Here is a 12,434-nt window from a genome sequence, read left to right on the forward strand (position 1 = left end):
GCGGACTCTCAACCACTGTGCCACCAGGGAAGCCCCATATATTTTTATATATTTAATATTATAGATATATAGCTATAACTGTAGCTACAGCTATAGAGAAATACACATATATGTCAGTGTCAGTTTGAAATTTGACAGGTTATTGGTGGGAACATGTGTATAAGCATTTGCATGGGGAATCCATTCATTATGAAAACGATTTATCCCTACATGACAATAAGGCAAGCACAAGAAGACAAATCAGAAAGGAAGAGTGAGGATGAAAACTCAAAGCCTTGACGAATCACTGCATTAAGAGATTCTTTTCTCAATTTGCTGATGGCCTGTTTCTCCAGATTGATGGTAACCCAACACCATATGTGTAGTTCAACCCCTACGGCTTTTAGTGCATGCCTCTTCCAGATTCAGGCTGCTAGGTCAGCAGTTTCAGCTGCTTTTGGCAGTGTTTTGATTTTTCACAAGAATTGTTACAGTAAATGCAAATCTGAGTTTCTTAGATAAACTTTTAAGCAAAATACTTTTATCTCTTCGCTAGGGTATCAGATTACAAAGAAGCCAACAGTGTTCATGCATATTTATAGTTATTTGGATACATGATTAGGATTTATAAGTACTTTCTGACAGTTTATAGAGAAGTTTGAGAAACTGTCAATCTACTATGATATTTATATTTACATGTCCAAGTTAAATTTCTTAGCATTTTTTTATTGATAATTTTATTTGGATGTTTAGACAGTATTTCAACAAAAGTGGGATCCCAAGTGCTTAGGAAAATACTTATTCTCTGTACATTCCATCATAAATTAAAGCTTTTTCATAGAAACAGTATTGTTTGCTTTGGGGGAAGATTCAAATGTCACATATAAGTAAGCAAAAGACAAAATAAGTGAAAAAAAACAAAGGCCCTAATTTACAAAAAATGTACCCAATTAATTTTTAATAAGCAAAAGAGTCAATAAAGCAGATAAGCAAGTGAACATCTAGAGAGGACATTGTTTCGTGCTCTCTGGAAGATATCAGATATTCTCAATTTATACGGAAAAATTATTTTCCTTATGGTTCCAAACTGTTTAGATTTTTCTAATCATTGTTTTTTTCCAGGTGAGGAAATATCACTGCATAGCATTCCCTGAAAAGCTTTGAACTTTGTCATTTGAACTAAGTCATTTGAATCTTAGGGAAAGGGGAAAAAGAAACAGGTACAGACCATGACTTCAGGGAAGTCTAATTCAAACTTACGAGAGTGGACTGCCTTGGAAAGACAGATATTCTCTGGGACAGTTTTTGCCAACTCCTGGGGTTTAAAAATACTGCTTGGGGAAGTTGACTTCTTCTATTATCTCTAATAATTCATTTAGGGAAAATGACCTTGTTATGCAACTCTGTTTGGAACTGTTAATTAAAATTAACGAGGATCTTGCTGTTTTGCACTGGCTTGTTTCTTCAGTCAAGCTAGTTTAATCTGGACTGGTCTGACGTCCTGCCTGGACAGGTTTGACATTCTGCCAAGAAGCCAGCAATAGGCTGGGGAAGGTTAAAACACTGAGCTGGCAAGTAGCAGAGGTTTGAAAGTTGAATTTTGGGCATGAATAACAGGAAGGAGCCTGATGGCCAGAGGTAAAGGTGACAAAATTCTAAGTTACCAAAGTGGAAGAAATCCACTCCTTCTGTGTCTGAAAGATTTATGCTTTTTGCAATTATCAGTTAAAAACTATGCATAGACCTTCAGAAAATTCCAGCAGTTAGATAGAATTGCCACTGAAAAACATACATACTCAAGAAATACTGAAATAGTCAATGCCAGAGACCTGCATTAAAGATCATCTCTCTATTTACCTATTTTGCATTAAAAAAATAATAACTAGATTTACTTCCTTTAAGAGCCCCAATTGGTTTTACAAGTAGGAAGTATTTCACTTTTAAAATATATTTTAAGAAGTAATGATTTTTTAAACAACTTACTGGATTCCCTAAATATGTATGATATATAATTTATACTTGGCAGATGCAGATATTTCGGTCAGCAAGGAGAGGATACTAAGGAAATTAGAGGGGCTATAGCAAGATGCAAATATCGCTGTTCTCTCCCAATCGACACACACCGTTTCCTTCTCCTAGCCAACAATACAGGGTTGTATTACATTGTTGATATTTATATCATACGTAAACTTGGGAAACAGAAGTGTTCACAATTTCCTAACTATTTATCAGTCACACTTTAATAAACGTGTCTTCCTTTCAATATACTGCTTACATTCAGTCCCTCTATGTGATGACTAATTAGTACTAAAATAAGGGGAGTATTGTTAAGATGTCAGTTTTCCCTCACAATGATCTGTAGATTCAGCAGAATTCCAGTCAAAATCCAGCAGAATTGTTTTTAGGAAATCATCAAGCTGATTCTAATTTTTGTTTGAAAAGGCAAAATAAAATAGCAATAAAATAGCAAAGATAAATCTTAAAAAAGAAGAAGAAAGATGAATAACACTAACTTATTTCCAGACTTTCTATAAAGCTACAGTAATCAAGACTCTGTGGAATTGGAGAAACAAAGAAACATAGATCAATGGAACACAATAGAAAGTCCTGAAACAGACCCACATATATATGGTCAATTGATTTTTGATAAAGGGGTAAAGGACATTCAATGGTGTAAGAATCATCTTTTCAACAAGTGGGCTGGAGCAATTAGTTAGCTATTCATTTTTTAACTACCTTGATCTATACCTTGTACCCTATAGAAAAATTAACTCAAAATTACTCATGTGCCTACATGTAGAACCTAAAATCATAAAAGTTTTAGAAGAAAACAGGAGAAAATCTTTGTGACCTGGAGTTAGCCAAAGATTTCTTAGGCATGACACCAAAAGCACAAACCATGAAAGAAGAAAAGAAAAAAAAATTGGATTCCATAAAAATTAAGAACTGCTCTTCAAAAGGCATTATTAAGAGAATGAAAAGGCTAGCCATATATCAGGAGAAATATTTGCAGGACACACATCTGATTTTAAAAACCTGTGTATACATAATATTAAAACATCTCTAAAAATTCAATAGTAAGAAAGTAAACAACTCAATGAAAATAAATGAGCAAAAGACTTGAACAGGTACTTCACTGAAGAAGATATACAGATTGCAAGTAAACACATGAAAAGATGTTTAACATCCTATGTCACCAGGGAAATGCATTAAAGCCACAATGATATTCAACTAAATACCTATTAGGACGGCTAAAAAAAATTTTTTTAATAAGCTCCGGTGAGAATGTGGAGCAATTAATGGTGAGAATGTAAAATTGTAAAGTCAGTTTCTCAAACAGTTTGGCAATTTTTTAAAAAGTTGAACAGGCACTTAACAATAAGATTCAGTAATCTGACTCCTAGGTTTTTACCTAAGTGAAATAAAGAACTTTGTTTACACAAATACCTCTATGCAAATGCTTATAGCAGCTTTCTTTGTAATCAACAAAAACTGGAAACAATCCGAATGTCCCCCGACTAGGGAATGGATAAACAAACTAGGGTCCAGCCACACGATGGAATACTACTCAGTAATTGAAAGGAGTAAACTATTGATACTCACAACTTGGGAGATTCTCAGATAGATGCCTTATTTTAAGCAAAAGAATCCAGACTCAAAAGGCTATAAATGAGATGATTCCATTTATATAACATTCTTGCCAAGGCAACAGTATAGGGAAACAAAATAAATCAGTGGTTACAAGAAGCAGGAAAGGGGAGAGGGCCTTACTACAAAGGGTCATGGGGAGATTTTGAAGGTGATAGAATTGTTCTGTATATTGATTATGATGGTAATGATGGTTACATGTACATGTTTGCCAAAACTTGAAGAATGCTGCACTACAAAGAGCAAATGAGGGGAGGAGTTGCGGGGGGTGGGGGGTAGTAATTACAAAAAAAAATAGTAAGAAGACAGAGAAGGCAAAATTTAGAGCCATCAAAGAAGGGTGAAATATAGTGGAGCTAGGGATTAGGGCAATGAGGCCAGGGGAAGAATTCTTTGTGAGCTGTTGATCTTAGGCATGTGATATATTTGATTTCTTGAGCAAGTTACTTAACCTCTCTTCTTCTATAAAATGTACACACATAACACCCACTTCACGGGGGGCTGTGTTGCTAAATGAGAAAATGTAAATGCTTTGTCTTAGCACAAGGTTTGACAGGTAACGGTTATTCTAAGTAAAGGGCAGCTGTATCCGATGCCTTTGTGCCCTGTGTCCCGTGCTCTGGGTCCCCCTCTGATTTCAGCCACAGGTGGGGTGGGTCTCAGACTCACAATATCTCCAGTGTAGCTCTGAGCTTTCTGCACTCTGTCCCAGGTTCTGAGAACACTGCTGGGCCAGCTGAAAGTGCAGCCCAGGAATGTCAGGGAGTAAGTACCCCTGAAACAACCCTCAAGCAGTGGTGCACAGCAAACAGCTTCTTGTCCTCCAGAAGGAGAATTGGGGAGGTTGCCCTGAATAGAGTCCCCTTGATCACAGCAGTGACCGTAATCATGTCCCCTCATGTCTTCCTCTTCCCCATATGATACTCTTAACTTCCTCTCTCCAGCTTGCTGTGACCACCTCTCAAATAAACTGCCTAGGCCCAATGTCCCATTTCAGTCTCAGCTTTCAAGAGAGCTGTTGCCAGAAAGCTGCATTTTTAAATCTGATGTGATGACTTAATGTAACATCCATGCCTCGTGTCCCAAACCATATAGCCTCCTCTTCAGTAAAGTCTATTTATGTTGTGATTTTGTATCTCGCTAAGTGCCTGTGTCTCTATGATCACCCTCTGTGGTCTTATGCTGCCATGGAGTGCAGAATTTACCTGCTGCCTGGGGCTTTGTGTCACAATCTCCTTCCACTCTGGGCTCCTTCACCCTTTGCTACCCAACAGTAGCTTTCTGTGCTTGGAAATGGGTGGTATCCCTCTTCTTCTATCTCCAATCCCCACTTCTTCCTGTCCCATGCCTAGCCCCTTCCTACCCCCAGGACCACTACACACCGCTGAGCTACTCTGTAAAATGGGCTAGGCCCAGCCTGGGGCTCCTACAGACACAGATTCAGTTTCAGTCCATTTTACAGAGTAGCTCAGAGGTGTGATGGTATTAGAAATGGAGAGGAACTATTGATAGGTATGGGACAGACAGAAGTCTGCTGGAGGAACAAACACAGACATGGCAATACCCTGACCCATCCCAAGAAATTCATGCTCTAAGCTTCTGCTAACAACTCCTTTCATTGTTTCTTCCACCCCTCACTCCTATTCACAGTTATTTGGAAAACAGCTTGTAGCTATTCGCAAAACCTACTTATACTACAGAAGAAAATTTAACCCAAGACCGTGAAGCAAATAAGTCCCATTGTAACCAGATTCAACAAACACAAAAGTAGTCTTGAAGTATTGTTGTATTCTTTGTATCCTTTAAAATGAAATTATTGTCTATATATCGCTCTGGTTATGATACCTGGTTATGATATGATATCTGGTTATGATACCAGGCTGTGCTTTAGATGGTGTTGTATCTTATACAAGTGTTGTCTAGTAGAACTTACTGTGGTGATGGAAATGCTCTTTATCTGCACTGGCCAGTAAATGCTTGAAATTTGGCTAGTGTGATTGAGGAACTGAACTTGTAACTGTAATTCATTTTAATATAAATCAAATATTAATTTAAATGTAAATAACCACATTTGGCCACTCTCTAATACCATATTAGGCCTATAAGTTCATCACCAATATCTCAGAAATTAAACCTCTATCTCCTAAGGGCATTCTATTTTTGTTTTCTGGGCAATGCTGGTACTTTTAATTTTAATTAATTTTAATCCCTTTCAATATAATTATTAGTATATAGAAAAACCTTAATGTTTTTAAATCTGTCATCATCCTGAGTCATAAGCAAGCCATATTTCCTTTTTAAAAGTTTCAAGAACATAAACAAACAAAAGCTAAAAGCCTCTTGAACAGGAAGACTCTCCTCAAAAACTGAATATGTGGTTTGACACCAGACTCCATATACTCTCTGGCTCCCATAGGAAGCAGATTCAAGCAGATTATTAAATAATCTCAGCCTCTCACATTATTTTGTTTCTCTAATTTGATAACATAAAGAAACCGCAAGGGTGCCCTGTCCTGCTCCTTTATTTGTTGCCTATACTGTCGCTGTTGAAAGCCTGAAGACATACATGATATTTTTTTCTAGGCAACCTAGCCTACTTAGAAGTTATCAGAATGCAGGTGACCAACAAAAAAAAGTAACTTGGTGTGATCAGTAAAAACAATTTGAAAAAGAATAGATACATGTGTATGTATAACTGAATCACTTTGCTGTACACCTGAAACTAACACAACATTGTTAATCAACTCTGCTCCAATATAAATAAAGATTAAATATATATATATATATATAATTTATATACAGTCTAAAATAAGGTATTAATACCCCAGTTCACTAAAGTTGTATTCTCAGATGTCAAGGGACTTCATAATTATAATTCACTCATCTTTACTCAGGCCCTTTTCTCTATGCATTGGAAGCAGCATCCGGTATTATCGAAGACGCCTTCCTTGTTGAGCTCCTCTCCTCCCTGCCTTCCCATAGCCTGTGCCGCCTTTGTTTCAATCCTGCCTCTCTGACCATTCCTTATTCTATTCTCTCTTTGGTTTTTCTTCTGCCTGCACCGTTAGTCAGGTTTTCTCCTTAGCCTTCCACACTTCTCACTCTCTATCTCTTGAAAACAGAATTTGTCCATCTCTCCCATGTATCTCTCAGCCCTAGACCGATGACTCCTCAAACGGAGCTTCTCCCATAAGTTTCTGATCATGTTCTACGACACTCCATGCATAGACATCTCAATGCTGCCTCCGTTCTAACATCTGTAGAGCCTGGATCATCACCTGCCTCCATAACCTGGTCTTCATACTGACTGTCATCCAGACCATGAAGGTCAGAGTCATCATTCCCTCCTCTTTCCTCACCTCTGATAGCAAATGAAATTCCTTTCCTATCATCACTACTTTATGTCAGTTCCTAGACAAATGCCGTCTCCTCATTAGTCTCTATTTTTCCTCCATTCAACCCAACTTGCACTCTTACCATATTAATCTTTTGAAATTGTTCCTTTCAAATCACTCCCCTTATCCGAAAATTTTAATGGATCTCCATGACTTACATAGCATCAAATCTAATGCTAAGAGTCTTACTCTTAACATTAACCCCACCTTCTCTACCATTACTTCATTCCTAATGCGAATTTTGTTCCTGCATCCAGGCTGCAGTTTCCCACTTCTAAGATTTTGCTCACAGAGCTTCTTCCCAACATCCTGCCCCCAAATGCCTTCTTCTCCCCATGCAGTCTATTCAACTCTGGCTCATTTCAGGTCCAAGCTCAGCCCCCTTCTTCATGTGACCCTTTTAGTGTTAAGCTTCTTCTGATCTGCAAAAACAAATATTGCCCACGTCACTCAGTTGTCATGTATTGTTACTTGACTGGGTGGTATGTGTATCTGTACGATTCCGTGTATATCTCTGTGTTTGCACGTGTATCTGTGTGTGAAAATTAGGATATATGTAAGGCACTTAGAAAGGTTCCTGGCACATAAGTGCTCAACAAGTATTAGCAATTATCAGCATGATTAATTTTTCGTATTACTACTGCTAATATTATTATCATGGAAATATTCTACCAATGTATTCTACAGAGCCCAGCGTAGTGTCTTGAAATTAGTATGTGCTTAGCAAACACAAATTCGATAAAGTAATTTTCATGCATGGATGCTTTGCAAAGCAATTCATAGAAGCAGAGAAAGAAGCAAGTGCTGGAGGGGGCTTAACTAATTATTTTGAGTATGGAAAGTAGATTTTGCCTAGAAAATTCTTTTCTGAAAAGCTTTATCCAGTTTGTATATACATCCAAATTATAATATATTTAGTCTCTTCTCAGGGATAACAGCACTCCTCCTACCCATCTGTCATGTCAGGTTGCACTGAGCAAATGCTAATTTACCTTTTTGATATACCATTTGACAATTTCTGGTTTCAGATATCACACGCAAGGTTGCACATCAGTGAATCAAATTTGAATCCATATTGTCAAGTTCATATTTAGAATAAAATTATGTTGCATCTCTCATACAAACTTAAAACTAAAGTTGTGTATCAAACGAGGTTGTGCATGTAACTTGAATGCAGAAGATAAAAGCAAGGCAAAGGAAGACATTATTACCTTATTGGTTGTGAACTTACTGAACCAACTCAGTTGATTTATGGAAGAAGGTTTAAGCAGCTTCAGTTGAACTTTTGCAGTGCAACTTCTGGATGCCCATTCCATTAATTCATTAAATAAAAAGAGCATTCTTTTCATTTTAATTATTTCAGCTACGCATGTTAAATAAGCTCAGAGCTAAACACAAGCAATAATATTCCTGTCATTTTCTTTCACCTGCCAAGTCGTCAGAAATATAACCTATATTGAGAGAAGTAATTCTTCACTCAAAATGATTTTTCCCAATGCAAAGGAAGCAGCATGCAATAAAAATTCATATAACCCAGTCATTCGGTACAAAAATAGAACTGAAAAAGCATTAACAGCAATTTAGTTCAATACATAGGAGAAAATTGCCTGTGTTTATTTTAATTTCAATAGGATAAATATATATTTCAGATTTTCCATATTCTTAAGTTTTTTTAATTTTAGAGACTAATTTTATTGTAAGCAGGTATATTTGGAGATGTTTTAGTTTTTGAATCAAAAAATATCCATTTTGAATATATTAGAATCAAAATATATTTCTGATTTCTGACCTTCAAATTCAACAATAGTGGCAAAGAGTCACAGACATTAGGAACAGATTCAAGCAGTAAAATATCCAAATGGGAGTTTTCTAAGATGCAGTGGAGGTGTGGGGGAGGTCCCAGTTTTGTGGGCACTGAGAGAGAAATATTCATTCTAAGAGCATCTTCAATCCCTCATGCTAAGTAATAAGTAAGTAAGTAGGTAGGTAGATAGATGAATGGATGGATAGATGAATAGTTGGATAGATGGATAGCTGGATAGTTGGGTGTGTGGACTGGTGGATGGATGGATGATGATAGCTGATAGATAGATAGGATAGATAGATTCGATAGATAGATAGATAATAGAAACTAAGTTACAAATAATAGATTCTCTACAATGTTGCAGCTTCTACACAAAAGTCACCTTGGCTTATATACAAATTTTCCCAGCCCCTTAATGTTTTGTGTCATCATGTAAAAGCAGCTGAACACAATACAGTAGCACAGCTCACTGTAGCAGAGTGCAAACGGAGCCAGTACTATACCCAATGAAACAAGCACTGTCTTGGAAGTGCTTGGTGGAAGATTTTCCTCCTTTCATGCATTTTATACCGAGTCTGAAACTATTCCTCTACTTGCAACATATCTCTCTTCCCTTATTTCCATAATTCAGATGCTTCAACACTCTCTTACTTTCACTTCTATCCAGCTACCTTTACCTTTTTCCCCCCAGAGGTAAAATCTAAAATTTACTGTAGTAGTATTTTTAAAGACTGTTGCATGTCCTTTTAACTGAATTATTGTTAGTAATTAGGACTGTTATTTTTTGTAACATACTACTTATAAAAGATGTACAAGTTTGGAATGACCTGCCCCAATTCTATCTTTCCATTAACCTTTGTTATTTTTTAGAGATGATTTTGCCAAACATGAGGTTTTTCAGAAAAGCATATATCATACTATAGCAAAAGAAATGTCTGTATTCTGTTCTAGAATTTCTCAATAAAAAGTTTATCCTTATGTTAAAAACCATATTGCCTATGTCAATTTTAATTCATCATCCATATTTGTTTCTAAGATCCTCCAAAGGCATTTACAAATATCCCTTCCTTTTTCCCACTACCTGATCTAGCCCTGGAATACAGAAAAACCTTCAACATTTACAAGTTATTCATAAATCAACTTTGGTGCTGTAGAGTGTTCATCAAATGGGTGGTCATCAAAAAAATATATTTTTCTCAAAAATATTATTGGATATTAATTGGTTAAGTCATTTAAATGTTTTACTCTACCAATAATCTGTGATTTACAACGTTCTACCTATCTAATTACAGCACTGTGAGTCATCTCTTCTATTTCATTGCACAAGACATCTTTTAAAAGATAAAAGGCTTTTGTTCACCTGTCATATTTCTATTCATTGTCTTCTCTTTTTTCCCCATGTTGGCCCCAGTCATGTGGACTTTTGGAGGCTAGTCACCAGCCCGCTATCTTTCTGACATATTTTTGCAAGTATTTTTGGCATATCACTGTGCACCAAGCTTGTCCTTTCTCTCACACAGGCTACATACTTTAGCGCTTTCCCCCTCAGCTGAACTCTTCCATCTGTCTAATAAGCGATTAATTCCCTTGACAAAAAAAAAAAATAGACATCAGTGGTAGTTTTTTAATATATCAGTTTTTCATACATCAGGAGAATGGCTTGGTCCAATTCAAGTGGTACTCCTTTAGCTGTTTTATTCTTTTTATTTTGTTTTGGGTTTTTTTTCAGATCAATAGATTTTTTTCTTCAAATTGAAGGAGTCAAATGTAGAATGTGAACTCTAGAGCCAAGCTTTGGAGTTTACACCCCCTTCCACTATTTAGTCACTATGTAATCAAGCTATTTAACCTCTCTGGGCCTCAGTTTCCTCATAGGGATGTGGGTATATAAAATAAGTAAGTATGTATAAAGCTTATAACATTGTCTGGCACATAATAAGATTACATAAGTGTATGTTACTATCACCATGATTATTATCTTATTTTATGCCATGTTATTCCTTGATGCTGTTATACTATGTATTTACAGGTGTTGAGATACGAAATATACTTTGGAGTTTCACATAGGAATACACGGCAAATCAGAGTTAACATCTTTAAACATACACACGCACACACACACTGTGAGAACATTTTAAAATCTTATCAGTCATCCCACCATCGAAACATTGACTAGGAACTCAAAGCATTCAACTCTTGGTAAACTGGGATCTCACATCATTGCTGGATTCTTCCACACCAGCCATCTAATAATCTGAGGAAATATGATTTTGAATTTTATTCTGTAAGTGGCTAATGTTCAAGAATGAGACATTTTATTAGACCGTTTATTCACTGAGAAAATAATAGTTCCCATTCTGTGCCAGGCATCATGCAAGTTGCTGAGGGTGCAAAGATAAACAAAAAAGTTCATAGTTCTTATTGTCTCCGAGTTTATAATCTGGTGGAGAAAAAAAACATACAAAGGAAACAATTTAGTTTAAGAGCTAAAAAAAAAAAAAAGAAGAATGCAAGGTTCCATGAGAGTACATGGGAAGGGCAGGTATGTTGAACTTGGAGGGTCAGGGAAATCTTCCAGAGGAACGGCTGTCTAAATGGAGACATAAGGGGTAAGGGGGAGTTAGTAAAAGTCTGGGTGAGAAGCTTTCAGAGCAAAGGGAAGAGCATATGTGAAGACTACTGTATCTGTGATAGACCACAAGGACTTAATTGTTCTTACTACACTTGTCTGTTCTTCTACTAGAATAAAGACAGAAGACTTGTCTGGTTAGTACACTGTTATATATCCATATCCTTGAAAAGTGCATATACAGTGATATACAGTAGGATCTCTATAAATATTTGTGGAATGAATTAATGCATTTCAACACAGCTCTGTTATTTTCCACTTACATCTTCCAATGAGGAACTCTGGTTAGTTTACTCTGATGATTAAGCCTGAGGGTTTACAACAGTATCATTTATGCCTATCAAGGATCTACTGCACAAATGTAGTATGTCATCCTTGTGTTCCTATAAAAAGTTATAGCTTACTCTTCAATGGTATTGAGAGACAAAGAGACAACAAATATTATCCATGTTAAGAAAAAAATGATATTAGTATCTCTTATCTTTCCATGAACTGCCATAAGATTCAGCCATGCAGATACAGGTTCAAATGCTTGCAGCCTAGAGTTCCCCAGTTGTTTTCCTATCCCAATCATAGAAAGAGTGAATAAAAGGAACCCCCAAAGTCTTAAATACTGGTCAGAAAAAAAAATGCATTCAATATTGGATTAAAAATGCAATAATTTCAGCTATAGGTTCAAGACAAGAATTTTGCCAGGGTTCCTAAGTGAGTCCTAAAGTCTTCCTGAGGAACCACAGTAAAATATTGAATTGAAGTAAACCTAACAAATGTATGAGGTAGACAATCTCAGTTCTAGGAATCAGCAATTCTGGTACAAGCACAGGGGAAAATTGTGAAACGACAGGTTTATTTCTGGCATCCTTCCACTTTCCCTTTCAGAAAACTTCGCATTCTCACTGCCCAAGCCACCCTTCCCATACCCCGCCCACCATCCTCACTCAAGGCTGGTCCTCTCAGGCAATACCTCACTTCTCCACTT

Source organism: Neophocaena asiaeorientalis, unplaced genomic scaffold (genome assembly GCF_003031525.2).
Source record: "Neophocaena asiaeorientalis asiaeorientalis breed wild unplaced genomic scaffold, Neophocaena_asiaeorientalis_V1.1 scaffold7, whole genome shotgun sequence".
Classification (NCBI taxonomy): Eukaryota; Metazoa; Chordata; class Mammalia; order Artiodactyla; family Phocoenidae; genus Neophocaena; species Neophocaena asiaeorientalis.